At 39.2% G+C, this 25,903-nt stretch overlaps 1 long non-coding RNA gene across 1 annotated transcript in view; it reads right to left on the reverse strand.

Annotated features, from left to right (window-relative positions):
* Window positions 1–25,903, reverse strand: part of LOC137205709 (uncharacterized) — a 138,020-nt gene that overhangs the window by 56,935 nt on the left and 55,182 nt on the right. The window contains exon 2 of the long non-coding RNA XR_010934267.1: window positions 2,935–3,067. This is a non-coding gene — a long non-coding RNA (uncharacterized lncRNA). The remainder of the gene's footprint in view (window positions 1–2,934; window positions 3,068–25,903) is intronic.

Consider the following 25,903-nt stretch of genomic DNA (forward strand, 5'->3'; position numbering starts at 1 on the left):
TAACCTCTGCCCACTGAATGCCAGTAGTATCCCTCAAGTCATGACTATCGGAACTGTCCCCAGACATTGCCAAATATTTCCTAGGGGCTGAAGGGGTGCAAAACCACCCCTTCTAAAGAACTACTTCTTTAGAGTTTAAAGTATTTTTGTATCTTGCCTTCTGTTTGTATCAGTCATCACCTAAATCTTTGCTTTCTCTATTACTCCTCTTTTTGTTTTATTGATCCAGTAACTCTGTAACAACTACCTGTTCATGTTTTCTGCATAGCCAGTATTTCTGTGGTGGACTTTTCTTAGGCTCCAGTGTCTGTGTCTTTCCACAGTGTGGCAAGGAGACATGTTCAGTCTTAATTGACATGTTCAAAACTTAATTCTTAAGTTATGTACTATATTCAAGAGAGCAACTGTAGCACCAAGTACTTCAAGATTTTTCCCAGGAACGACTCCTCCTTTGTGCTGTTATTAAGGAGAAACAGGACAATGCATGTCAAGCAGCACATGTTCCACTTTTCAGACCACAGTCCTCCTGCAGTACCCTCAGTCTACAGCAAATTATATAATCCCTAACCCCTCCCTCTCCCTCTACCCTTCTTCTCTCTTTTCCTCTGTCTCATCTTTCCTCCTCCCTTGTGTGTGTACGTGATGGTGGCAGGAAGCACAACAATAGCTTGATAGATGCTAAGTAAGAACAGCTATTGAGTACTTAATGTATGTGGACTCTTAGGCTAATTGTGCTATGTACACCACCTCGAATAAGCATCACAACTCTTGGAAGTAGGTACTGTTATTATTCCCATTTTACAGATGAGAAAATTAATACTTAGACTTAGTTAATACTTAGACTTAGTAAAGTGCCTAAACTAGTAAGTCATGGAACTAGGGTTTAACTCAGGTTTTGCTGACCCCAGATACTGGTCACCACTTTATTCTACACAATGATTTCTTAAGGCCCAGGAAATAGTCACCACGATGTGGGGGTGAGGAGTAGCTGCTTAGTTTTCTACTTAAATAGTCTTCTCTGACCTTGAGCAAGGGATAGACAACATAATGAATCAAATGCTTTTCTTACCACTTTCCTGGATGGAAAATGTTTTAGTTCAGGGGGCAGACCATACATAAAACATGACCTGTTTCCCAGGTCAAATGTATTAGTTTCATCATTAGTGATTCTTACTGACATGTTCTGGCCTGAGTTCACTTTTGTTCTCAAACTTCAGGGGCTTATAAGTTTATCCTAAATTATATAATTTTGTTGATATTTTTATGGGATCTTGGAAGACACTATTAATCATTGATAGCATGCATGTTAAAATTTTTACTAGAAATCTAACATTTAAAAGTTTTTTAAGATTAATCTTTTTGAGCACTAATGGAAATATTAGTGGTCCATGAATTAAATGCATGTATTACATTTATGTATTGAATTGATAAAATTTTTATTGAATTAAACCTGTTATATTTTAATAAAATATATGTTTTTTTTTTTTTTTTAAAAAGGGCCTAGAATAATGTGGGAATACTTCTCAAAAATCTGGTTGGGAAATTCCGGTTTTTAAGACTTTTACATTGTCATGGGGCAGCCCTTATATCCATCCTACCTTGCCTCAAGAGTTATAAATACACATGGGAAACTGAATGAAGATTTTCAGCCTCTCATCCTCTGACTGACAGTTTTATTTGAAAATGTCTCTTTTCTTATTTTTAACAAGATACTCAACTTGCAGAAATAATTCTTCAAGTTTGTATCCATGCAATAGACTTACATTCTTTCCAGAGAATAAAATATTTCACAGAACAGTCACAAGGGAAGCTCCTGAGCTGTAGTGGTATGAAGGATCGGTTGAATCTCAATCCTGGGAGGCCAGTTTTACATTCTATGGCACAGGGTTAAAGCCAGGGAATATCTCTGCACCTGAGCTACCTACCAGGATAGATATCACATCAGAAATTCAAATGGGGCCCCAGTCTCCTTATACCCAGAAATTGTGTTCAATTCCGTTTAGTCTCCAGGATATCCAATGCCCATGTCCTCTTTTTCATGGTTTATGAAAACTTGATTTTGTTTGGGATAGCAATATGACCAGTCCAGGTTATAAATTAAAATGTCTAAGTTGGTCTTAAATGGACACACAGCACATTTCCGGCCAATGAGACCTCTGGAAAAGTCACTGGGAGCCATTTCTGGTAAAATGCTTCTTTTCTGATCTTGATAGGGAACAGACTCTGAATAAAGTTCTGTGCCCTTACTCCCTCCCCCTCTTCCCATGAGGTCCAGTGCTTGTGCAGCTACCTTGTGTCTATGAGGCAAAAAATGTGAGGACGAGAGCCATCACTGAGGATGATAGAGTGGGAGGATGGTAGCAGCCTTGGTTTCTACCCTGAGCAGCTAAGCAAACACCAGCACCTCAACCCTCAAATCTCCTGTTACGTGAGAATAACAAACCCCTGTGTTCAAGTCTTGTCACGCAGATTTGTGTTACTTGCAACAAAATAAATTCCTAATTTGTGGAGTTCCAAAGATTTCTTTTCTGTCTGACTTTTGAAACTTAGGAGTGACCTCTACATACAAAAGTGGAGTATTAAGAAAGAAGGAAATTTGAAGAGAGTTGTAGTTATTTCACAGGATAAATCATCTATGGAAAGTTTATGAGAAAAGCTTCCCCTTCCTCACCATCACAATCAACAGTCTCTATAATGTACAGTTGGTTCTCATTATTCACAATAGCTATAAAGTGCCCTAGGAAGATGGAATTAGTGAATAGTGAGCTAGTGCCCCTAGAGGAAACAGATAGTGGAGAGAGAGAGGGAGAGAGAGAGAAAGAGAGACATCCCATAGATTATAATCCTGTATCTTAAACTCATTCAAGTAGATTCTCATCTCTTTACTTTACAAAAAAGTAAATCAGGAAATCAGGTTCAGAAGTTTTAACTGACTTGCCTGAAGCTGCTCCAGTAGCAGGTGCCAGAATTGGATTCAAACCCCATACGACTGTCCCCAGAGCTGAAGCTTCCTGCACCACGCTGCACTGCCCTGGTCTTCTCCATCGTGGTCATCTCTCTCTGAGAGCTGAAACAAGGTGGCAGAGTGTCCCGTCGGTGGCTCTCAGCTAGGACCATGGGGGAAGGGAGCCGAGCGTCTCAACTGTTCTGCTGTTCTACACATTTCTGAAAATCACTGCAAACCATGAGTATTGATGTTGGGGTCACAAATGAATTTTAGAGGAGCTGCGGACACAGAATGTCCGAATAAGGAGAGTCCGCTGTAATTGTAGCTTCGTTCTTTTCTTTAAAAAAAGAAAAGAACACTTTACCACTACTTTTTTTTTTTTTTAATATATTTATTTATTGATTTAGGGCTGCGTTGGGTCTTAGTTGCTGCACGCGGGCTTTCTCTAGTTGCAGCGAGAGGGGCCTGCTCTTCGTTGTGGTGTGCAGGCTCTAGGCGCATGGGCTTCAGTAGTTGTGGCTCGTGGGCTCTAGAGCGCAGGCTCAGTAGTTGCAATGCACAGGCTTAGCTGCTCTGCGGCATGTGGGATCTTCCCGGACCAGGGATCAAACCCGTGTCCCCTGCATTGTCAGGCGGATTCTTAACCACTGTGCCGCCAGGGAAGTCCCAGTTTTGTTCTTTTCTTAGTAAAATGCATCTTATTATACTAAATATCTCTGCTGACAACTTTGCTATCAAAGTGTAAGCTGACTTCCAATCTCTGCTTCTCTTCAGGAATGATTTCTTGCACTTTCGTTTAGCTTAAGTGCACGGACATAAGACTACAGATGCTCATACATGTACACACATAGAGCCACGTTATACCCATATGATATCGTGTTCTCCAATGAATGTAAGCACCATTCAGTTATTCGTTGGCCCAATACACAAAGCAGCAAGCATGTGGAACAGTCAGTATCTTCTATACTAAAGTGTAGTAAAAATGAAGCATCCTCGTAGTTGTCTAGGACTGAAGTTGGGGGGTAAATAGGGAATAATCGTAAATGGGCGTGAGGTTTCTTTTTGGGGTGATGGAAATGTTCTAAAATTAGATTCTAGTGATGGTTGCACCGCTCAGTAAATATATTAAACCTTATTGAATTGTACATTTTCAATGGGAGGATTATATGCTATGTAAATTACACCTCAATAACTCTGCTAATAAAAAGAAAGTGATACATCAGCTACACGTGCACGGGCCTGCAGAACAATGGGGGACATATCGCCTCTGCTCAGGAATTTACACTCGCAGAGGATTTTCTATGTAGAGTTGCCACATTCTTGTGCAGCTTTATTATTCACCTGTCACAAGAAAGCTGCAAAACTCCATGTGCTGGCATGAGTTGGGAATGTCTATTAACCTGTCAGCAAGTGGAAAGGGTGAAGGGTTCTCATCTCTGCAGATGAATTGGAACAGGTGCAGAGTGTCTCCAAGATCGCTAATTAAAACTACTCAGGACTTGTATTTATTTCACATGGAAAAGAGTTTTACACGTGTTTGAAAACTGTACGGAAATATAGCTTTTTAAAAATTTGACTATAGAGTCAAGCTTTACTTCAGCTTTATGTCATTTCATGAATGGAAGCTTTGCTAGGGCATTTCTCACGTTTGGATTAGTATACTGGTATGTTTTAGATTCCACATACCCATAGAGCAAATTGATGCTGTATTTATTAGCAAGAGGATTTGAGTTAGTTTGGGCATGAATATATGCTTTCAATTTATAGCAATTGTACTTGACTCCATGGCATGACACTAACATATTTTTATACATAATCTTTGGAGAGTCTGAGGTGTTTGTCCTTCCAAATTCTGCATATTTCTTTGTTTGTGGTTCAAGGAAAGGGAAATAACGTATACAGAGAAAGAAAGGAACAGCTAGATGGGTCTGTATTATACGTTCTTGAAAAAATGTCTGAATCTGAGTATAAGAAAAGCTGTATTTGAAGAACTTATGAAATTTTAAACAAGTCACTAAGCCTATCTGTTCCTTAGATACTTAATCTCTTAAGGCGTAGCTCAAATGTCACTTCTTTCACAAAGCTTGTGGAGATCTCTTTAGCTGGAATCAATATTTCCTTCTTCTACCCTCTCATGGAACTGTGCACCTTGGGCACATTATACAGCATGCAGGAGGGGGTGTGAAGGTTTGGATTCTGAAGTCAGAGTCAGAGTAACTGGGGCAAAAGCCCAGTCTTACCACTTACTAGCTGTGTAACCTTGGAGCAGATTCTTTAACTTATTTGTCTACAAAATTAGAGTAATAATGGTACTTAGCTCACCTAGCTTTGTTGTGAGGGTTAAGTGGGAGAAGCCACGTGAAATGTTTGGTTTAGTGTCTGGGAGGAAGTAATAGCTCCATAAACAATGGTTGTTAATACTGTTTACCAGGCAGGCAGTGCAAAATAGTAAAAAGAATGTTGAAAAGGAGAAATGGATGGAGTCTTGACTCTCCCAGTTGCTAGCCTTGTGATCTGGGAAAATCAGTTAACTATTTGAGTCTCAATTCCCTCATCTATCAATATCATGTTACACAACTCATATAGGGGTGGTAAGGATCCAGTGCAATGGAGTGTGTGAACATGTTTTACAAGTGATGAGGCACTATGTAGTGCCTTAGACATTATCTGGAGGAAACCGGATATTATAAAAATTGACAGTCAGTTAGACCTGGATTTAAATTCTGGCATCATCATTCACTAACTCTGTGGGTTAGTAAATTACTTGTCTGTGTGCATCGGTCTCCTCATATCAGTGAGGACAGAACTGTTGTGGTAAGCATTAAATTAAACTATTTTAGGTACTGGATCTACCTTCGAGTACATAGCAAAAATCGAATTGCACAATTTCATTCCTTAACCCATTTGTTCTGTTATTTGTACAAATGTCCACGTAATCTTTTAGACTCAGAAACTACATGGTGCTCTGTTTTGTACATTCCCAAGCCTCTTGAATGAACCCACACAGTATAAGAACCGTTCAGCCAAGTTTCAAGTTGCTGGACAAATACTGTGCTTTGACTCACCTTCCAGGATTTAGACAGAAAACCGATAGATTCTGGGCTAGGTTTCCCTTGTCAAACTAAAGGTTTTGTATAGGACTGAAGTGAATCAACAAATACAAAAGGACTTTGACAACTTCCAAGTCCTTTAATATAAAGATACTTTATTGTACAAAGGTTGTTACTATGTCAGAATCCTTCACTCCTGCCTGTTATCTGGTTGGCCCTGCACTTTTCTTTAGCCTGGCCAGCAGCTGGACTCATGTGTGGCATCCTGAATGGAATTCCCTGCATTGTGTGAGTGATGGCAAGTATGAGCTGTTTGTTAGCCTCCTTTATCTGGAAGAAAGAAGGCCATCTTGAAGAAGAATCCCGTATCCCAGCGGGCTTGCTTCAGTGTAAGCGCCAGCCCGCCAGCTTTTAGGGGATCTTGAGTTTAAGATTATCAGTGTCTCTCCTTTTTGCTCCTCAGCCCTAGTGGTTGAGAAATAATGGTTGAGAAATAATGAAAGGTATAATAGAAGGCTAAGCCCAGACTGAAATAGTTCCTCTCTGGCCAGAAAGACTCTGTCTGGTGCCTATATGCACTTAGCAGTCTTAGGAAACAGTGTGGAATGTAGAAAGGGAGATCAAGAGGCTTGGAACTTGGTTTTGGATAGAGAAATAAGGAAAAAAATGCAAGTCATTTGTCAATCAGAAAAATATACAGTTTTTCAACATAATTTCCACGACACCAGGCAGCAACTGAGAGGTCTTGACTGACGGTGGAATTTTCCTGGGCCCAACACAGAGTAACCACTGGTGGTTCCTATGCGTAGCTCTGTGAAACCGGAGCTCACTTCTGCCCGCCTTTCTGACAGCTGTCCCCGGGTTACTCATCCTTCTAAAGCCTTTACGATGCCAGATCTGCCACTTAGCCACATCCCCAGCCCCCAGCACTCGGCTAAACTTAAAACACAAGACTCACTAAACAGCAGCGGAAACAATTCAGGGACAGTGGCTGTTTGTGCCAATGCCTTGATCCCGGACAGTTTGACCACAGGCTGATGTTCATAGAACTAAACGGTCAAGTAAGGGTCAAAAAGTAAGAAAAGGAAAACAAAAAAGGAAAAGCACAAGAAAAAATGCTATACTTAGTAATACACAAGAGTCATGCAATCAATTCAAGCTCAACTGGTAAATCCACATCTTTCTGGAGGAAGAGTGCTGGACCATTTTCAAAGTTTTGTTTACACATGCCCACAGGAAGCTGTGTTATAAATGTTCCCTGATGTACCTTTTTGAGCAGCTGGTCAGTCCCAGGGAGTTTCAAATGTTAAGCATTAATTTCCCCACCTTCTGGCTCTTTCTACTCTGCGTCCTCTACTCTCACTCTCAAGGCAGAAGGAAACTGGGGTCTGAGTTGCACTATGAAAAGACAAAAGGGTTTCTGCAGCTTGCAGCGTATTCTGTCCAGGAAAGCAGCACAGACTTCAGGTGCTCAGGGAAGCCATCTGTAGTTCTTGAGGCAATGAAACTGGGCTGAGAACGCAGTGCTTTCTGGCCGCTCTGCTTCCAGCTGGAAAGACCATTGAGGAAGCCAATCTCACAGTACTTTCTGCAAAATTGCCTCTATCCATCCCATCTGGTGTTTTCTAGTGATGGAGGGTTGCCTGAAACATCCCTGAAACTGAGGAAAGAGCTGCTAGGCTTCCCCGCAGAGAGGCGTGGGGGACTTGTGTTTTCCAGGTGAATCATGAATGCTTGCCTCGTGCCTGCCCTGAGCAGGCGGGTGACCTGAGCTTGGAGCCGGAGCAGGGGCTCAGGCAACGGTCCGAGCAGCCGGGGTGGGGAGAGGGACAGGAGAAGCTGAAACACAGGGAGCTGCTTTTGAAACATGCAAACCATACACCAAACTCTCCTCCAGGAAACCACAGCAACTTTTAGCTAAAAACTTGGATGTCATTGGACTGAGATGAAATAGAAATCTCCAAAGTGTACAGAAAAGAAAGCCTAATAATGCCGTGGGGAATGTAGAAAAAGAAATGAAGAGGCGCTGAGGATTGAGAAAGGAAAGGCAGCACGGAAGTGAGGGAGAACCTCATCCTGGACGGTGCTGTCTGGGGAAAAGGGCCTTCATCTCCTTGCCGACCACTATTTATCAAGGCACGTGGGAGAGCAGAGCAGAGGCATGATGTGCTCTTTGTGTGTTTTTTCATCATTTTTTTCCAGCATGTTCCCATTGAACCAAAGCCTCCGCATGGCACGCTGACAATGTCCTTTACCCTCCTTTTATCCGGCCCGTTCTCCAGACTTGTCATTATTTCTCAGGCCCCACGGGTTGGGTCCCTTTCATCTTTTCTCAGAAATGATTATCTTCAGACCTTTATGTGAAAAGCTATGTGAAAAGTTATGTGAAAAGCTATGACGTAGCGCATAATCCCCAGGCCCTTTCAAATGGACTGCCTTGAAAAATCCTTGTTAACACGAGACAGGGCCCTTCTGGATTAACATTTGTTGTGTATTATTATCACAAGATGAGAAGGAAGGCACCTCCAGGCACACTCACCTGTGAGACCCCGGGGAAAAGAGGAGAGGAGAGATCTTAATGTGAAACTCCCGTACAATCTAGTTTAAGCATTCTTGGAGAATAAATATCCGTTTTTCTTTTTAGTAAATTATTTACATAGAACCAACTTCTAATAAGGACTTGGGATGTCTTACAAAAAAGACCGTGTTTGACATTAGGCATCAGAATAACAAAAATGGGGGAGGACGCAAATTTACCAAAAATCTGAACTATGATAACTCCAAAGCATTGCACGTAGCTTCCTGGTGGCCAAAGCAAAAATATTAGAGGATGCTAGTTATTAATAGGAACAAAAGCGTAACAGTTAATTAAGGGGGATGACTATTTTTTCTGGAAGTGAGTTCTAAAATATGTTTCAATATATTTAGATACCGTTGGATAGATAAACATGGGAAGTAAACAAAGTCATGGGAATTATTGTGTTTGTGTGTGTATGGCTTTGAGAACTAACATCACTTCAAACTTATTCCTTATATGTTTGTGCATCTACGTAAAGGCTCTTAAAACACAGCGGTGTCCAGCTGGAGCAAATTATATCTCAGGATTAGTACCAGAGATTTTTAAAAACACGCCTGTTCTTCCCATCTCCCAGAAAATTCTGATTCAGGTGTATAAGGGTAAGGGATCAGTTCTCAGGAATATGACTGAAATAAATCTTCCCCTTCTGTCCCTAGTAGAGGATTCTTTTGAACAGCAGAAAGAGTTGGAGAGATGATGGCAACCAGTGGGGACGGCTTTGCTCTTTCTTAAGCTGGGCAGGTGTGTTCTGTGGGACAGAGCTGATTTTAGCTTTCTTGGGATTCTTCCAAATATAACCTATATCCTGGGTTTGCTTTGCCTCATTAAGGTGTGAAATCTGGTTTGCACCTCACTGCCCTGACTGCTAAAAAATGTTTTGTTTTGTTTCCACTGATCTGTACATTGCTAGTTTGACTCAAAATGTTCATTTTTTAAAGAAAGAATCAAAGAGTAGAAGAGGTTTCTTCTTTCTTTAGAGGGTCCTTTGAGGTAAGTCTTCTTGGCTTAAGTAGGGGATTTGGTGATGCTCCTCTCCATTCCTGCAGGCTTTCAGGAAAGCTCTGCAAACCTAATCCTGGAACACAGAACCCACAAGCAAAGGATGTGGCAAGGAGGCATCCAGGCTAAAATCTAACGATGACTGTCATGTTTTGTTGTTTACCGAAGGCCAAGAATACATACTTTCACCAACATACCCTGTGACACCAGTATTATTATCTTCCTTGTTTTACAGATGAGTCAACTAAATTAAGGAGAAGGGAAGTGATTTTCCCATATATCATGCACCAAATAAATAATAAAGTTACACTCTGGACAGAGCCACAGATCACCCCAGCAATGATTAGACTGGACTTGGGCTACCCCATGTACCTTTAAGAATGACGGTCCACTCTGTCCCCTTCAAGATTTCACACCAGATAGAAGCTATTTTGGAAAGCACTTTAAAGCAAGGTCAAGAGCTTTGTCAATTCTGAGCCCACAGTTTAATATCCACACTGGTCATCAAAGAAAGGCAGGGCCCTGTTCATGGATTTCATTTCTCAATTGGAGAGGATCTGTGGTAAAATTATAGGTTTGCTGCTAGAGAAGCACGGACCCCGGAGCCATGCTGTCCATGTTCAAACCCTGCCCTGTCACATATTAGCCGTGTGACTCTGCCCAAGTTATTTAATGATATCTCTATGCCTCGGTTTCCTTTTGGGTTTTATTTTTGTTTATTTATTTATTTTTGGCTGCATCAGGTCTTAGTTGCAGCACGAGGGATCTTTGTTGAGGCATGCAGGATCTTTCGTTGTGGTGCATGGGCTTAGTTGCCCCGAGGCGTGTGGGACCTTAGTTCCCTGACCAGGGATGGAACCTGCATCCCCTGCACTGGAAGGCAGATTCTTTACCACTGGACCACCAGGGAAGTCCCTCAGTTTCCTTTTCTATACAAAGACCCAACTATGGTGCCTACCTTAGAGGTTTCCTGTGGGGATTGAATATGTTCTTACAGGGATAGTGTTTAGAAAGCTCCCAACATAGAGTAAGCCCTCAATAGATTAAAGTTATCCCAATTTTTAGTATTTTTTCCATTGAAATCATCCATTTGTCACCTTTGGCCAACACGAGTCGTGTTCTTTTTCTCAAGAACATGCATTTTAGGGTGAACCAGTGAGTCCAGTGATACTTGAGGCAACATCAAAGAGAGCCTCCCTCTCAGGGGTCACAACATGAAAACCTGTACCAAGCTACAAAGGAAAACTCTATCTTTGTATTTCTCCTCCGAACATTGCTGTGCCTTCTGCCTCATAACTCAGAGCATCTGAATAAAGGACATTTTCTCGCTGGCTCAATCTCTCTCTCTTTCTCTCACTGTCTCAAACAAACACACAGAATTTCTTAAGACATTTTTAAACTTCCTTATCACAGCCTCCTTTTTTATGTTTCCTAATTTTAAATTTAAAAGACTACCTATGCTGGGAATTGTTCTGTGATGTTGATTTATGAGACTAATGCAAAAAAGGACAGTCTTACCAATGCACATATCTATTTGGCAAGGCAGCAGTGATTTATAAAAAGACAGTCTGGTGACATGCATATAAAAGCAGCTTTCATGTGGCAAGTGTAAAGGCGAAAAGAAAACCCCATACCAGTGGAATGACAAACTCTTTTTGCTATTTTAAGAGGAGTGTAAATGCCACCGTAGCTTCAGCTCAAAGTCCACACGTGGAGAGCATGCCATCTCAGATGGGGCGCCCAGGGTGAGCTTGGATTAATTGTTCTTGATCTCTGAACTCAGTTTCAGGTCAAGTTGGCCAGTTTTTATCTAATCACTGTTTATGGGTCTGTCATCCATAAAATTTTCTCAACTTCATTGAAGCTCTAACACATTTTGTAGATTTTTTTTTTTTTTCATCTAGATGGTCCACTGGGGAAACAGTATATAATAACAAGCTTCTTTTATTAATCCCAGAAGAATGTACTTCTCGTCTGTAAGGTGTGTTCTATGAAAACTAGACTTGGGAAATTAGGCAACACTCATTAGATTTTCTGGACTATTTCCCAACGCTCTAGCCTCAGTCATTAATGGTCTGGTTTTACACTGAAGCTCTTAATTCCTTCTCGCAAGTCAGCTATCGGCTCACTGTAGTCTCCTATTCTTGAGACTCATGTAGTCTACCTCAGACAGGCGTCCAGCCATGTCTCCAGGCCTTTCCCTGACAACGCCCAAGCTGTCAGACAGAATGGCTGCAGCAGCGAACTGATCAAATACTGTGATGCACTGTCTGTGGCGAGTTATTAAGCCCTTTCCATGACTTTAGAACATCACACACATGGAGTGGAAGTTCATTGCACAACTGTTTCCACCTGTCACATCAGTGAAACGTTCATTCTTCCCTTCTCCCCGCCAGTAGCTGTCAAGCCAGGCTTGGTGCTACAGAATGAATGCTTGGGTCCCCCAAAATTCATGTGTTGAGACACTTGGTTATAACCACCAACCCAGCAGCTTATGAACAGAGGTTATTTCTTGCTCAGGCTACATGTTTGCAGTGGGTCAGTTGAAGCTCTGTTTTCTATTGTCTTTACTCCTAGGACTGTGTTAATAGAATAACCTCTATCTTGAGTGGAAGAATGAAATGGAATCATAGTAAACTCTGAAAATATCTACTCAGAAGTGACACATACTTCTCATGTTTCTCTAGTCAAAGCAAGGCTCATAGTATAATCCTCCTCTAAGGAGGGGCACCACTGGGAAGGAAAATGGAATTTTTTTTTCTTTGACAGAGTTTAAACTTTAGAAAATGATTGCTCCAACTATAATGAAAACTCAAAGAAGCAAGAGTAAGGAGGTCACTGAATCTTCCTAAACCTGGTTTTGAGGGTAAGATGTGTCTGTGTAGTGGGCTGACTGGAAACCTATTGTGCCATGAACATAAACACTGGAAATGCCTAGAAATGTCTAGAAAGAAGGAGGTAAGCTGTAGTACCTGTCTACCACACGTCATCATTAGGTCAACAGGTCAAGAATTTTTGCAGAGCGGGAAATAAATAATGACTGGTTTAAACTGTTAGACCCTCGGAGGATCTTCCCAGAATAGCTTTTGTAGAGGGAAGTAGGCATTAATAAAATCAGAGCCTGTGTGCTGCTTGAAGTCCACAATTCCCCAGCCTAAGGGTCTGCAAAGTACAGGATAACCTCCCTCTTGAGCAGGAAACCACCCTACATGGCAAGGGAGAGATATGACTGGTTGAAGGGCTGATTAAGGGAAAATGTTTTGCCGTGAAGAGAAGCAGTAGACATTTCCACATAGAATGGAAATGTAATTTCTTTCCAAAAAAAGGAAAGCAGCAGCTAAGACTGAGGGAATGTGGATTGCAGAGAGAGAAGTGTAGCAAACACTAAGAAATGGAAAAGTAAAGGAAATTGAGAAGTTAAAATCGAGGAAAGAGAAGTTAATATCAGTCAGGGTAAGAGCAGCAGACAGAACAAAGCCTGGAGAAGAACTGGCATATGGTAAGAAACCAAGATGAAGGAGGATCTATTGTTTTACTCGCAGAGCTTAGTAGTGCTAAAAGGGGCTTATGAGAAGTAGTAGGGAGATTAGCAGCCTTAATTTTTCAATTCAACAACAACAACACAAAGTTAAATCCTTCTATGGCAGGCTCTGTGCCAGAGCCTGAGAATGGAGAGTTGAATAATGCACAGAGCCTGACCCACAGAAGCTCATATTTTAGCAGGGGTGATGGCTAATAAACAGGCAAAGTCAGTACAGGTACTGTGTGACTAAGTACAAACAGAATTAAACTCAGGTGCTAACAGAACACAGGACTTTGGCACCAGAGACAAACAGAGGGACAAAAGTGGTGAAGGAAGGTCAAGAAAGTTTCCGGGAAGGTAATGCTTGACTTTCATATTGAAGGATAAATAAAACTTAACTATATGAGGGGAAGTTGGAAAAGTTGTACCCGGCAGGGCAATGAACAGATGTAAGTGTGTAGTAATGACAAAGCAACAGAATGGAAGGTCACGTTTAGGGAACTCACCACGAGACGTTTCGTGTGGCTGAACCCGATGGGATGAGTGAGGACCACTTGAGCGTGATTCACAGACCAGGGCCTTTTTGTCAGCTCTGCCACCGATGAGGTTAACCCAAGACTTCCCTTCTCTGGGTCTCAGTTCTATTTCTAATGAAAATGATGGTGTTGAAAGAAGTGATGTCTAAGACCCCACTGACACTTGCCATTCTAAAAGGTCAAAAGCAAGAGTTTTCAGTGGAGAGCTAGACAACCAGAAGCACTTTATTAGCTGTTAGAGCAAAGTGAGTAAAGAAGAGGAGACTATATCCTGAAGAAGCAAGAGCCTCAAAGGTTGTCCAAGTCATTGCCCCCCCACCAGCTTCCCACACTCAGCATCCCTTCCAGACCCTTCCTGAAAGCACTGTTCAAGAGCTCACTACTACAGGAGACAGGCTTTTTCAATGACAGGTCACTTTAATGTCTGGAAGTGCTCCCTTCCCCTGTGCTCAAAGATTACAGATGAGGGATGAAAGCCACAGAAGCATCTTCAAGCTGCCCTACAGATGTGTGAGAGATAGGACTGAGTGAGGGACCAACTGCAGAAAACAGGAGCACTGGATATTCCCGCACGGGAAGAAGGAAGATGCAGGAACACCGAGGGAACATGAATTGCAGAGAGAAGAGAGGAGAGAATGTTAGAAAGTGGGAAAAGATAGGAAGTTGAGAATCTAAAGCTGAGGAAAAAAAGGAAGGGACTCCAATCAAGGTAAGCGTAGCAGAAATCATAAAGCCTAGCAAAGAACTGGTGGATGAGAAGGAACCAAGGTGAAGGAGAATGTATTTTTCACCCATAAAGTTCAGTAGTGCTTTTAGAATTGCAAATACGCATTTAAATTTAATAATACAATTATGGTATATTAAATGTCAAATGACTGTTACAGAAAAGCACTTAAAATTAATACATATGCATGAGATAAATCCTGTCTAGTTGTCAAGGTCTGAATTCAAAGTTACATAAGCCAGGATTTTGCACTGAATTTTCTTACGCTTAAGGTGGCAAAGATCTATGAATTTCATTGGTATTTAACAAAGAAGCATGAGCAAAGCTTAGTTAGAACTGAGAGTAAGAGCAGGGTGTCCAGGCAGTGAGCTGCAAAGCCCCAGTGCTATTCAAATCCAAAGTAAAACGAAAGGCAATAGTGGTCATCATCATTCTTGTCATCAACATCAATATCATCATCATCACTACTGACAAATTGGCTATTGAAGTACTTAAGTGTAGCTCTGTATTATCAAAGAATTCCCCTTTTTTTCTCTACTTCCTTCCTTCTTTTCTTCCTTCTTTTCTTCCTTTCTACATTACTTCTATCTTTTACTGAAAAAAAAACCCAACGTTTAATTTATCTGTTTAATTATTTTAATCATATGCGTGTAGTTTTAATCATAAATATATGCAATAAATATATATGCAGGAACGAGTGGAATTTTCCTGTCACCGTCAATATCCCTTCACCAATTCTTCTTTTCAAAAGTACTTTGTGTCCTTCCAAACCCTCTTCTTCAAGAAAATCTTTCCCAACAAATGTGTGGACTACTTCTAGAAGACAAGTCATTTTGTTAAGAAGCAAACAATTGTCAGTGGGCAGACACAACAAACACCCTTCACACATGTGTTCTGTGCAGAATGGAGTTCTGAAGGAGGGCCACCATCTCCCCATGATTGGGGGCAGATCTCCTGAAAGTCTCTTTGCTCTCTAAATGTTGAAGTCAAACATGTGGTGAAACACAGTAGACTGAACAAATGCATCTACCTTAACTTTGTCCTGAGACGCCAACACAGTAACAGTAAACAGATTTTTTAAAAAGGCATAAACCCACAAAGACAAAGAGTGACAAAACCACAGCAACACAGTTTTAGAAACTGCAGGGCAAATAGACAGGAATAACTGACTAGCAGATGGCAAACACCTCCAACCTAAGCCAGTCAGAGGGAAAACTCAGAGCAGGCTGACTTAAACCAGAGAACCCAGAAAAGCTAAATGTTCAGGTACTAAATAGCTATAAAATTCAGGATGTTTGTGTTTTTAAATAACAGAACTGGTTGAAAGTGTTAGGGGGCTTACTGTTGTAGCAGACTGGACTAAAAAATAATATGAGAATTAGAAGTTCTCCCCAATTTGGCCTGATACCAGGTAGGTCTTGTAGCTCTGGTTTTGTTCCCACCATTTATATTTGGAGTTCACAGCAAATTATCGTGTTACTTAGTTTTCTTGTAAATGCTGTTGATGGGTTTTTGGTTTTACATTCTCAGTTCTTTGTTTTTAGGGGGGAATTTGAAGAGATTCAAAAATTATGCTATGGCCCCTATTTTCCCCAAATCTTCTTTTTGTAGATCTTTTGAATTTTTCAAGATTACACATGTGCAAAATTAGCAGGTTAACATAACACTCATGCATTAGCTCTGAGTTTTGTAAGTCAGAAATCTGACACAGCATGGCTGAGTTCTCTGCTTAGACTATCACAAGCTGAAATCAAGTTATCAGTTAGGCTGTGTTGTCACATGGGCACTCTCAGAGAAAATCCCCTTTTAAACTCATTCTTTTGTTGGCATAACTCAGTTGAGACACTGTCCCTATTTCCTTGCTGGTTGTGAACCAGGGGTTTCTCTCAACCCCTGGATACCACCTCGATTCCTTGATACAAGGTCCCCTTATCTCCTAATCTAAGGTAAACTGTGCCATGTATACAAGGGGAGTGAGTGGGAAATCCTGGAGGTCATTTTAGAATTCTGCCCACCACAGACCCTCTTTTGCCTTTGAAACCAAGGGGAAAATAAAATATAGGAGATGACTATGAAAATGACAGCCTTATTTCTGATGAAGGTGATGAGAGAATTGGTCTTTGGACCATGATGAAATGGGCTCAGAAATATTCCCTCACCAAATCAGACCACTTTACTTTTCCCATCCCTGAAGCCATGTACAACTTCAGGTCTCCCCTGAAGTGGAAGATCCTGACTTGATAAACCTATCTCATGGCAGGAAAGTAAACCAGAAAGCAGCTTCTTTGGACCCAGGCATATCTGAGAGTTAGAGACCAAAATACAAAAACCAAGAGCACTGAGGTTAAATTATTCAAACTCACTACTTTTTTTTTTTCAAAATTCACTAACTGGAGAACATGCTTCTCCCCGCCCAGAAGAAATGTGTAAGAGGCAAAGAGAGATTATTTACTCCATGAAAAGTAGCCTCAAGTGGAAACAGAAGACTAAGAAAATGTAATCTCCCACCTATCTTCAACCACCCATCATTTTTGTCTAATTGGCACTCCTATAGTCTCAGCTGAAATCGCCTTCTGGGTGATAAATTCCTGAACAATTTAGGTGAATTTGAGGAGTACCACATTCTTTGTATAGTGTATATTCTGATAGATATAGCAGGCTACACATAGTTAAGCAATGGTTTCTCCCTTTAAAAAGACAATAACAAAGAAAACTTGATGATCTACTAATGGGAACGGGCAAGCCCATAAATAGCTATAATGAAAAGTAAAACCATATGTATGCGGTACAGAAGGGGCTAGTAAAGAGCTACAGATTGAGAGAAGGGAGTGGGCACGTTTGATTCAGGACAAGAATGGGGGTGGGAGTGCAAGAAATACGGGAAGTGAGGGTGTGTGGAGATGGGCATGAGAGTCACGAAGAAAGCCATCTATGGAGAAAGATCATAAACCATGCAACTGGGGAGTAAAACTCCCCCACCTAGTCCTAGACAGCTAGAGGAGAAAGTTGAAACGCAGCCTGATAAGCTTCTTAACACAACATGCCTGTTCTGAACCCCTTCTCTGCTTATCTCCACCCTTCAAAGGGGCCATGAACCATAGCTCGACTCTAGAGTTTAGAATTTCTCTTTCATGCCAATGTATTTTAAAATTTGAGGAGGCTTTTTATATCGAAGTGGAGGAAATATATTACAAGTCATTATGATAATAGTTCTTCTCTTTGGTTTACAAAGAACCACGCAGACTTTACAACATGAAGATCACAGAAACTACAGTACATTATTCTGTAGGGATCTCAAGCTCAGCAGGACCCAAATTGAGCTCATTATTCTTACTTTTCCACTCAAACCCACACATCCTCCTGTGTCCCTCTATGTTCATGCTATCAAATGCCACTAGTCCTACAAACTAGAAATCTGAGATCCATACTTCATTCTACGTCACCAGTGAAGGAATTTACTCAAACCCTAGAAACTTTGTTGTTTCTAATTCCCTATTTTCATTTCCATGCTCTTTTAATTAAGACCCTTAACATACTTAACTGAGATTACTAAAAGTTATTTCCTAAGTAATATTCTTATTCCCAGTCTTGCCAACTTTCTTGTCAAGCCTTCCTTCAAATCTGATAATAGAAGAACGCTTCTGAAACAGATCATATAATATCATGCTTAATATGTTAAGTAATTCAGCTTACAAACATTTACTGAAAGTTTTCTATGTGTCAAACATTGCACTATTAGTGTTATAAAAATGAGAGACTCTAATTTCGATAGTTTAGTGGGAAAGTTACATATGTAAAAAGTACTTATAGTATAGGGTCTGAAGGGCTTTAATAAAAGCACAACAAATCATGAGTAAATTTGTCATGCTAAGGTATTCAGGTTGTATTACTTAAGCAATAGTTTCCCAGAAAAGGACATTAGGCAAGGAATGCAATAAATTTGATTTAAATTAATTAGAGCTCTGTGGCAGGGATAGACTAGATGCCCACCAATCTATTTCATTTTTCTAAGCACAGAAGAAAACATTTCCCAGCCTCTCTTGCAGTTAGGTTGAGATGATGTCATTGTGTTCTGGACAATGGGAAATGGGCCAAAGGATTACATGCCAATACTGCTTTAAATGTGGTCTGTGGAACACTGCCTGTCCATTGTTTCTTACTGGTCCACAGTGATATAAACATAGAAATTGAAAGTAGGATTTTAAAAACTTTTATCGCAATTTGACAAAGTAATTTTAAATCTACTGATATGGAAATTTTTAAAATGTAATTATATTACATGTGTCTTTTACTTTCATCTTATTGTTTCTATTAAATCATTAAGAATCATAGGTGTGTGCCTCTTCAACATGTGATCTCTAAAATACTTCCTGTATTCCTCATGTACTCTCTCTCTTACCATAACTGAGCAGAGCCAGAGGGTGGAGTCACAAGATGGAAAAAGCCTTGACTGCCAAGTGCACCAATTAGAGGAGAACCATCTGACCCATAGTTCCACAGGACCCCACTGGATTTTCCTGAATGAGAATCAAACTTTTATTGCATTAGGTCATTAATATTTGGGGTAGTTTATTACAGTAATTGAGTTCTCCCACAAATGGCCAAAAACATTCTTCTCTCTATAACTTTGTCATACTTTTCCAGTCATACAGACCATGTATTTTCACAGCTCTATTTCCTTACTAATGTTAGCTTAATCATCACTTGAAAAATATTCAGCCAGTGACACCTGGACTATTGCCTTTCCACATTGTCCTTTTTATCTCTTTCTGTATCTATCCGTCTGAATCAAATATAATACCGTCCTGGATATTTAAATCTATGGTAATCAAAATACATGAAAAGATCCTAAAAAGCAGACATAAAAAAGAATAGGTATAAATCAAAATTTAGTATATGGTAATAATAAAGGCATTTCATATCAGTGAGTAAAAGTAATACAGTTAATACATTATGTTGGGATAACTAGTTAGTCATTTGTGTGGGGAGAGAAATCTGGATCATTATCATAATTATGCCTAAGTATTTAAATATAAGATTTAAACATAAAAGTAACAGTAAAGATAGGTGTCTGGCATTTTTAATCTTAGCATATAGAAGACCTTTTAAAGCATAATCCCTGCATAGACTGGAAAAATAATAATTCTCAAAGATTTCACATATCTCATGAATCACTAGAAAAGATGAAGAATCTTGTAGCGAAGTAAGCAAGATAGAAGAAGAGTAATTCACATATTAAATTAAAACAGCCAAAAGATATGTGAAAATACTTTCTTCATCTCATCAAAACTTAAACCTCATGAAGGCGGAATTCTTTTCAAGTCTGCTCATCAAGATACCCTGCAACTTAGTTCAGTCCCTGGTATATATTCATTTGTTAAGTAGAAGACTGACTGACTGAATGAATGAATGAATCAATCATTAAACAAATAGCAGTCTGCTACCTTCTGTTTTTGCTCATTAGGTTAGCTTTACTAAAGATTAGTTCACATACAATGCCAACTTAGTTAAGCTTTCTGTATAAAAATTTCCAGTACTCATTTACATGTGAGTCTTATTTTTTTAGTCAAAATTCCAATTAGAGGAATTAACTTAGAGAATAAATAATCTAACAATGTAAAGATATATATTTGTTTTACAAGCCTAGGTAAATATTAAAAACTGTACTTTTAAAGGCAATAAGAACTAGATGAACTACAATTCTAGAATGAGACTATCTTAAAATAAACTGATAATGATTGCCATTCATTTTATTTCTTGGGGCATTTGTCAGATCTAGACATGTGCTAGGTATTGAGTCGGGGAGAGGGACAACACCAAGGGAAAGAATAACTAGCAAAGCTTTTAGTGGTGACACAAGGATAGGAATCTAGATTGGATATTTAAGAGGATTCAGAGGCATGGCTTGTTTTCTCTACAAAGCATTTTCTGAGTGTTAGGGTTGTATGGAGGGTGGAAGTATAAGGTCAAAAGTTTTAAAGGCAGAATGAAATTATCCACATCTTATTTTACTTAAGGAAAAAAAAATCTTCCAAAGGAAGGAGTTTACCTCAAATACTGCTGCCCTGCTTCTTCAGACATTACCAAACTTTGAAGCTGTTTTGAGGTGGGAGGCTAAAAAGATAAGACATAAATCCCTGAAGGTGAAGAATAAATCTCTGCAGTTTTCAAGACAAAGGAGACAGATATCCACAAGGCTTTCAATAAAAAATTTAGGATAATAAATCCATAGGGACAGAAGTAAACCAGAACTAGACTGAATCTCTTTAAAACTAAAATCAAACCCAACACAGCTCAAATCTTGATTGAAATGAGGCAATCAGATCCTCTCTGCCTGCATAACAACAAAAAAAGGAAACAATCTCTGACAAAACATAATCATAAAAGGCCTTTGCAACTCCTTTATTCACAATGTCTGGCATATCATCAAAAATTATTAGATATATAACGAGGTAAGATTTTAACTGACCAAGACAAATGTAAGATAACAGAAATGAACCCAAAGATGAAGCAGACCAGAGACTGATAAATTACAGCCTATAGGCCAAATGTTACCAATATCCCTTTTTATAAATAAAGTTTTCTTGAAACACAGCCACATTCATTTATTTATGTATCATCTATGGCTGCCTTTATGTTACAATAGTAGGTTGAGTAATAAAGACAGAGATCATATAGCCAGCAAGCCTAAAGTTTTTACTGTCTGGTCCTTCACAGAACAAGTCTTCCAGTCTCTGAAGTAGATAATAGAGTTGACAAGTGGGGATTGTAAAATTAATGTTAATAATATTTTAAAGATATTAATGGAAACTAAGGACAAAATAGATAAAGAAGGGCTTCCCTGGTGGCGCAGTGGTTGAGAGTCCACCTGCCGGTGCAGGGGACACAGGTTCGTGCCCTGGTCTGGGAAGATCCCACATGCCGTGGAGCAGCTGGGCTCGTGAGCCATGGCCACTGGGCCTGTGCATCTGGAGCCTGTGCTCTGCGACGGGAGAGGCCACAACAGTGAGAGGCCCGTGTACCGCAAAAAAAAAAAAAAAAGATAAAGAAAATTTTACCAGAAAATTGAAATTTATTTTAAAGATGGATTAAATGTTTATTTTAGAACTTAGAAATATGATACCTGAAATTAAGGATAGATAAGTTTATGAGCAGATTGGTCACAGAAAAACACAGGATTAGTGAACTTGAAAACAGGTCATAGAAACATAAATTGAAGTGCAAAAAGAATAAAACATGTAAATATCAGCACATGAGATGTGTGTCAAAAATATGTGTAATTAAAATTCCGTAAGAAGAAGAAAGAGTGATAGGGCAAAAGCAGTATCTAAAGCCATACCATTTGAAAAATTTCCAAAACTACTGAAAGATATCAACCCACAGACTCGATAAGTTCTGAGAAACCTCAGCAGAATAAATGAAAAGAAAACCACATGTTGGCGCATCACAGAAAAGTTTCTGGAATCCAAAGAGAAAATAAGGAAACTTAAAGGCAGTCAGAGAAAAACAGACATTATCTGACAAAAATATCAGGCTTCTCAAAAGAATTAATGGAAGTCAGAAAACAATGGAAAAAACATCTTCAAAGTGATGAAAGAAAACAATTGTAAACTCAATATTGGTTACCTAGCAAAATGTAACCTTCAAAAATGAAGGCAGAGTAAATACAGTTTTCAAACAAACAAAAAAATTGAGTGACTGTCGTCAGAAGAGATGCACTAAAAGGAACATAAAAGGGAATTTTTCAGTAGAAAGAAAATATTCCCAGATGAAAACAGCGAAAATGTGAAAGAGAATGAAGAACACCGAAAAGTATAAAAGTATGACTAAAGATAAATGAATATTGATAGCACAAAACAATAAATGTAATGTTGCGTGAAGTGTCTGATATATTTAGAACTAAAATGCACACAGATAATGCTAAACAGAAATAATACTAAAATTGGAAAAGGATAAACAGTGAAAATTTTCTAGGATTTTAGCTGAATCAAGGAGTGATAAAACTAATAATTTTTATTATGTTCTAATAAGTCAGAGATGTATGTTATTACCTCTAAGGTAACAACTAAAATACTTTAAAAATAATCTAAACTATCAAAGTAGTAAACTAAGTCAGTAATTCTATTAAATGCAAATGGTTTAAATACTCTGCCAAAATATGAAAATTGTCAGATTGTATTAAAAATTAAATATCTAACTATAAAGTACTTACAAAATACATCAATCCCACAAAAATACAGCACAGTTCTAAATCTATTTATCTCTAAACTACAGCTTCATTAAAATCAAAGCAAGAATCAACACAACTAAAAGGAGAATTAGACCAATTAGCAGTGTAATAAGAGTTTAACACACCTCTTGCAATAGCTGATAAAAGAAGAGATAGGCATTGGCAAGGATATAGAAAATCTAAACAAAACAGTTAATGAACTGGACTTAATTAACACACATATAACACTGCACCCAAAATCATAATTCTTTTTTTTTTTGGAGTACATGTAGAACATTTACCAAAATCAACTATATGTTGGACAATAAAGAGCTCTACATTTCAAAATACTGAAATCATTCAGAGTAAATTTTGTGACTAATAATGGGATTAAGCTAGAAAATAATAACAAATACCAAAAATGTAAACCAAAGCCACAAAGGTATGCCAGCACAATGGGTGGGGGGGGGGGGTAGAGAAGAAGAAAATATGAAGATATCGTGAGGATGGAAAGCAACTAGAGATTCTCCCATGAATTGGTGAACCTCTTTAACAGTTTCTACACAGGCTGAATATGCACAGAAGACATGAATTGGCAATCCCACTCGCAGACATATAGCCAATAAAATATATGTCAGCAAAAGACATGTACCCAAATGTTCAGATCAACACTAACTGAAATAGACAATCGAAAACTAACCAACTGAAGAGTAGAATAGATAAATATATTTTGGTATCTTCACATAATGGAATACTATAGAGCAATAAGAGTGAACTACATGTGGTAATATTAATACAGCCTACAAACACAATATTCAACAAAATCGCCAGCCACAAAAATATATGATTTCATTTATAAAAATTATAAAACTGTCAAAACTAATTCTACATGGATTATGGCTATTCTCAGGAACGTAGTGACTGGAAGGGTATCTGGGATGCTGGCAATGTTTGTGGTCTTGTACTGGTCAAACAGTTGTGTATAACTCAGAAAACTCACCAGACTATACATGTATGGTATGTACACATTCTGTACATATATTATACTTCCATAAATTGCTTAAAATACAATTGCAATTGTGGGACTTGAAAAAGGACAATTTTGACCATAGGAGTAGATAACTGGATTAGATTAGAGGTGAAGTTCATTGAAGTTGAGAACTTCAAGAATATAAGCAGCCAGAATGCTGGGTCCATTGTTTAAATGCACATTGGGTGTCCTCCACATAAAGGCAGAACTTGTGGAAGACTGTGAGTCAGCTGCTAAAATGAATAGCAGAGTGGAATATAGAGACTGGAAGATAACACTCCTGAAAAAGTTCACAGGATGTGAGCTTTTAACAGGGCAGTGAAAAAGTAATGATTTGGAATTTAAAATTATGAAAAAAAAAAAAAAAAAAGACAGAGCCCATCTCCCCAAAACATGACAAATGGATGGTGAGGAATTAGAATCCCTCACTTTGGAAGAATGCAAGTCAAACAAAAGACTCAGGATAGAGCTGTATTTATTTTTGTTACTGTAGGGACCAGAGGAGACATTTAGCCATATATTTAGGAATATAAGAAGCGCTTTTTATTATAGAAACAAGGTTCCAGAGAGAATGCTAGAAAGATATGAGAGGGGGAGGGGTAAAAGGAAGTAGGTTTAGAGGAGAAGGGATAGGATACAGGAAGAGTGAATAAATAGAGGAGCCAAAATATTAGATGTAACCAAGGGTAACTAGTTTCTGAGGATATCTCAATCCATGTGAGTGGACTTCTAACCTTGGTCATCCAGGTCATGGGATACACCTTCCAGCATAATTGAAAACAGTGACACATGCTGATAGTGGGATGCTTGGGGAAAGAGAGAGAAATAGGGACAAGCTTGCCCTCCCTTCAAACTACACCCCCCAACCTTACAAGATCTCAGTTACTTTGATCTGGGAGATCACTTACTCCAAGCATGCATGCAATGTAAGAACTCTTCTGCAGCATCCTTGAAAAGAAATCTACTCTCTTCTTTAATAACCCAAGACATGGAGAACTGATAGCCTCATGCAATTGCCCTCTTCAATTTTAAACAACTTTAATGATGAGAAAGTTCTTCCTAATCTGGAGTCCACATCTGCCTCCATGTAATTCCCATATATTAGTTCTACTTCTGCCTGCTGAAGCCAAACAGAGCAAGCCTGCTTCCTGTTCCACATGACAGCGTATCAAATATTTATTGACAGTTCTCATGTCACCAGTGTTTTCTCCAGGCCAAACTCCCTTAGGTCCTAGCTGTCTCAGAATCATTGGGCTATGGAAACACAGATGATGTATCCTTCATTTCCAAACCACTAACACCTGTTTCAGATACTAAATGGTAGCAAAATAAATAAAATCCTGGTCAGCATTTACACCTGGGCCTCCACTGCCATATAATAAGACAAGTCTGCATATGGAAAACCAAATGATTCACTCTCAAGGCAATACCATTGTACCGATAAATGCATGCTCTGCGTCTACTATTCAAACTGCAAATATACTTTAGACTCCATGTGTATAGTGGTTTTAAAGAATCACAACTACAGTTTCATGGTTGGTAACTACTAGTTATAAAACACCGATTTTATGAGAATTGTAAGTCAAGTGAACTGAACCATGAAATAGCAAATGTGTCTAAAGATCATATTCTGTCACAAAGTCAAGTTATATTTGTACTCCAGAACTCTACCTTGGAAGACCTGGGAATAAAGAATTGCTTTAGGAGACTCAAATAATAACACATTTCTCCAGTTAATGTCTGCTTGTTTCAGAAGTGGCCTCTGGACATACTGGAAGCAGGAAAGGGCCAGGGAAACATATTTTCTCTGTAGTGAGAAGAAATATCTACATGAGTTGAACAGTATGACAGTTATTGACTGTCACTCTTTCTGCCTGCATTTCTAGCATGGTGAGTCACCACGAAATGCAACTCTTGCCCAACCAGCTGGCAAACTCCAAGCACCTTCTTTGAGTGGAGCTGTGTTAGATGCTAAGGTGAGCTCACTAAGCACGTATGCCATTGCCTCTTCTCTAAAGAACTTCTGATTTGGTTCAGGAGATAAGACTAAAGCTTCAGTGTGATTAACGTAGAGTGACCAACCATAGCAGGTGGGAAGAATGAATATAAACATATACATACATACATACATACATACATATAATAACAGAGTTGCATGTGAGTCCTGGCTTTACCATATATTAGCAGCATGACCCTTGACCAATTGCTAAACCTTTTTGAGCTGATATCAGGGGGACAATAGTGACTTTCGGATTAAATGGCCACTTCTCCAATCTTCTTACTTCAAAGTGGAATTGACTATCATTG

Source organism: Pseudorca crassidens, chromosome 14 (assembly GCF_039906515.1).
Source record: "Pseudorca crassidens isolate mPseCra1 chromosome 14, mPseCra1.hap1, whole genome shotgun sequence".
Lineage (NCBI taxonomy): Eukaryota > Metazoa > Chordata > Mammalia > Artiodactyla > Delphinidae > Pseudorca > Pseudorca crassidens.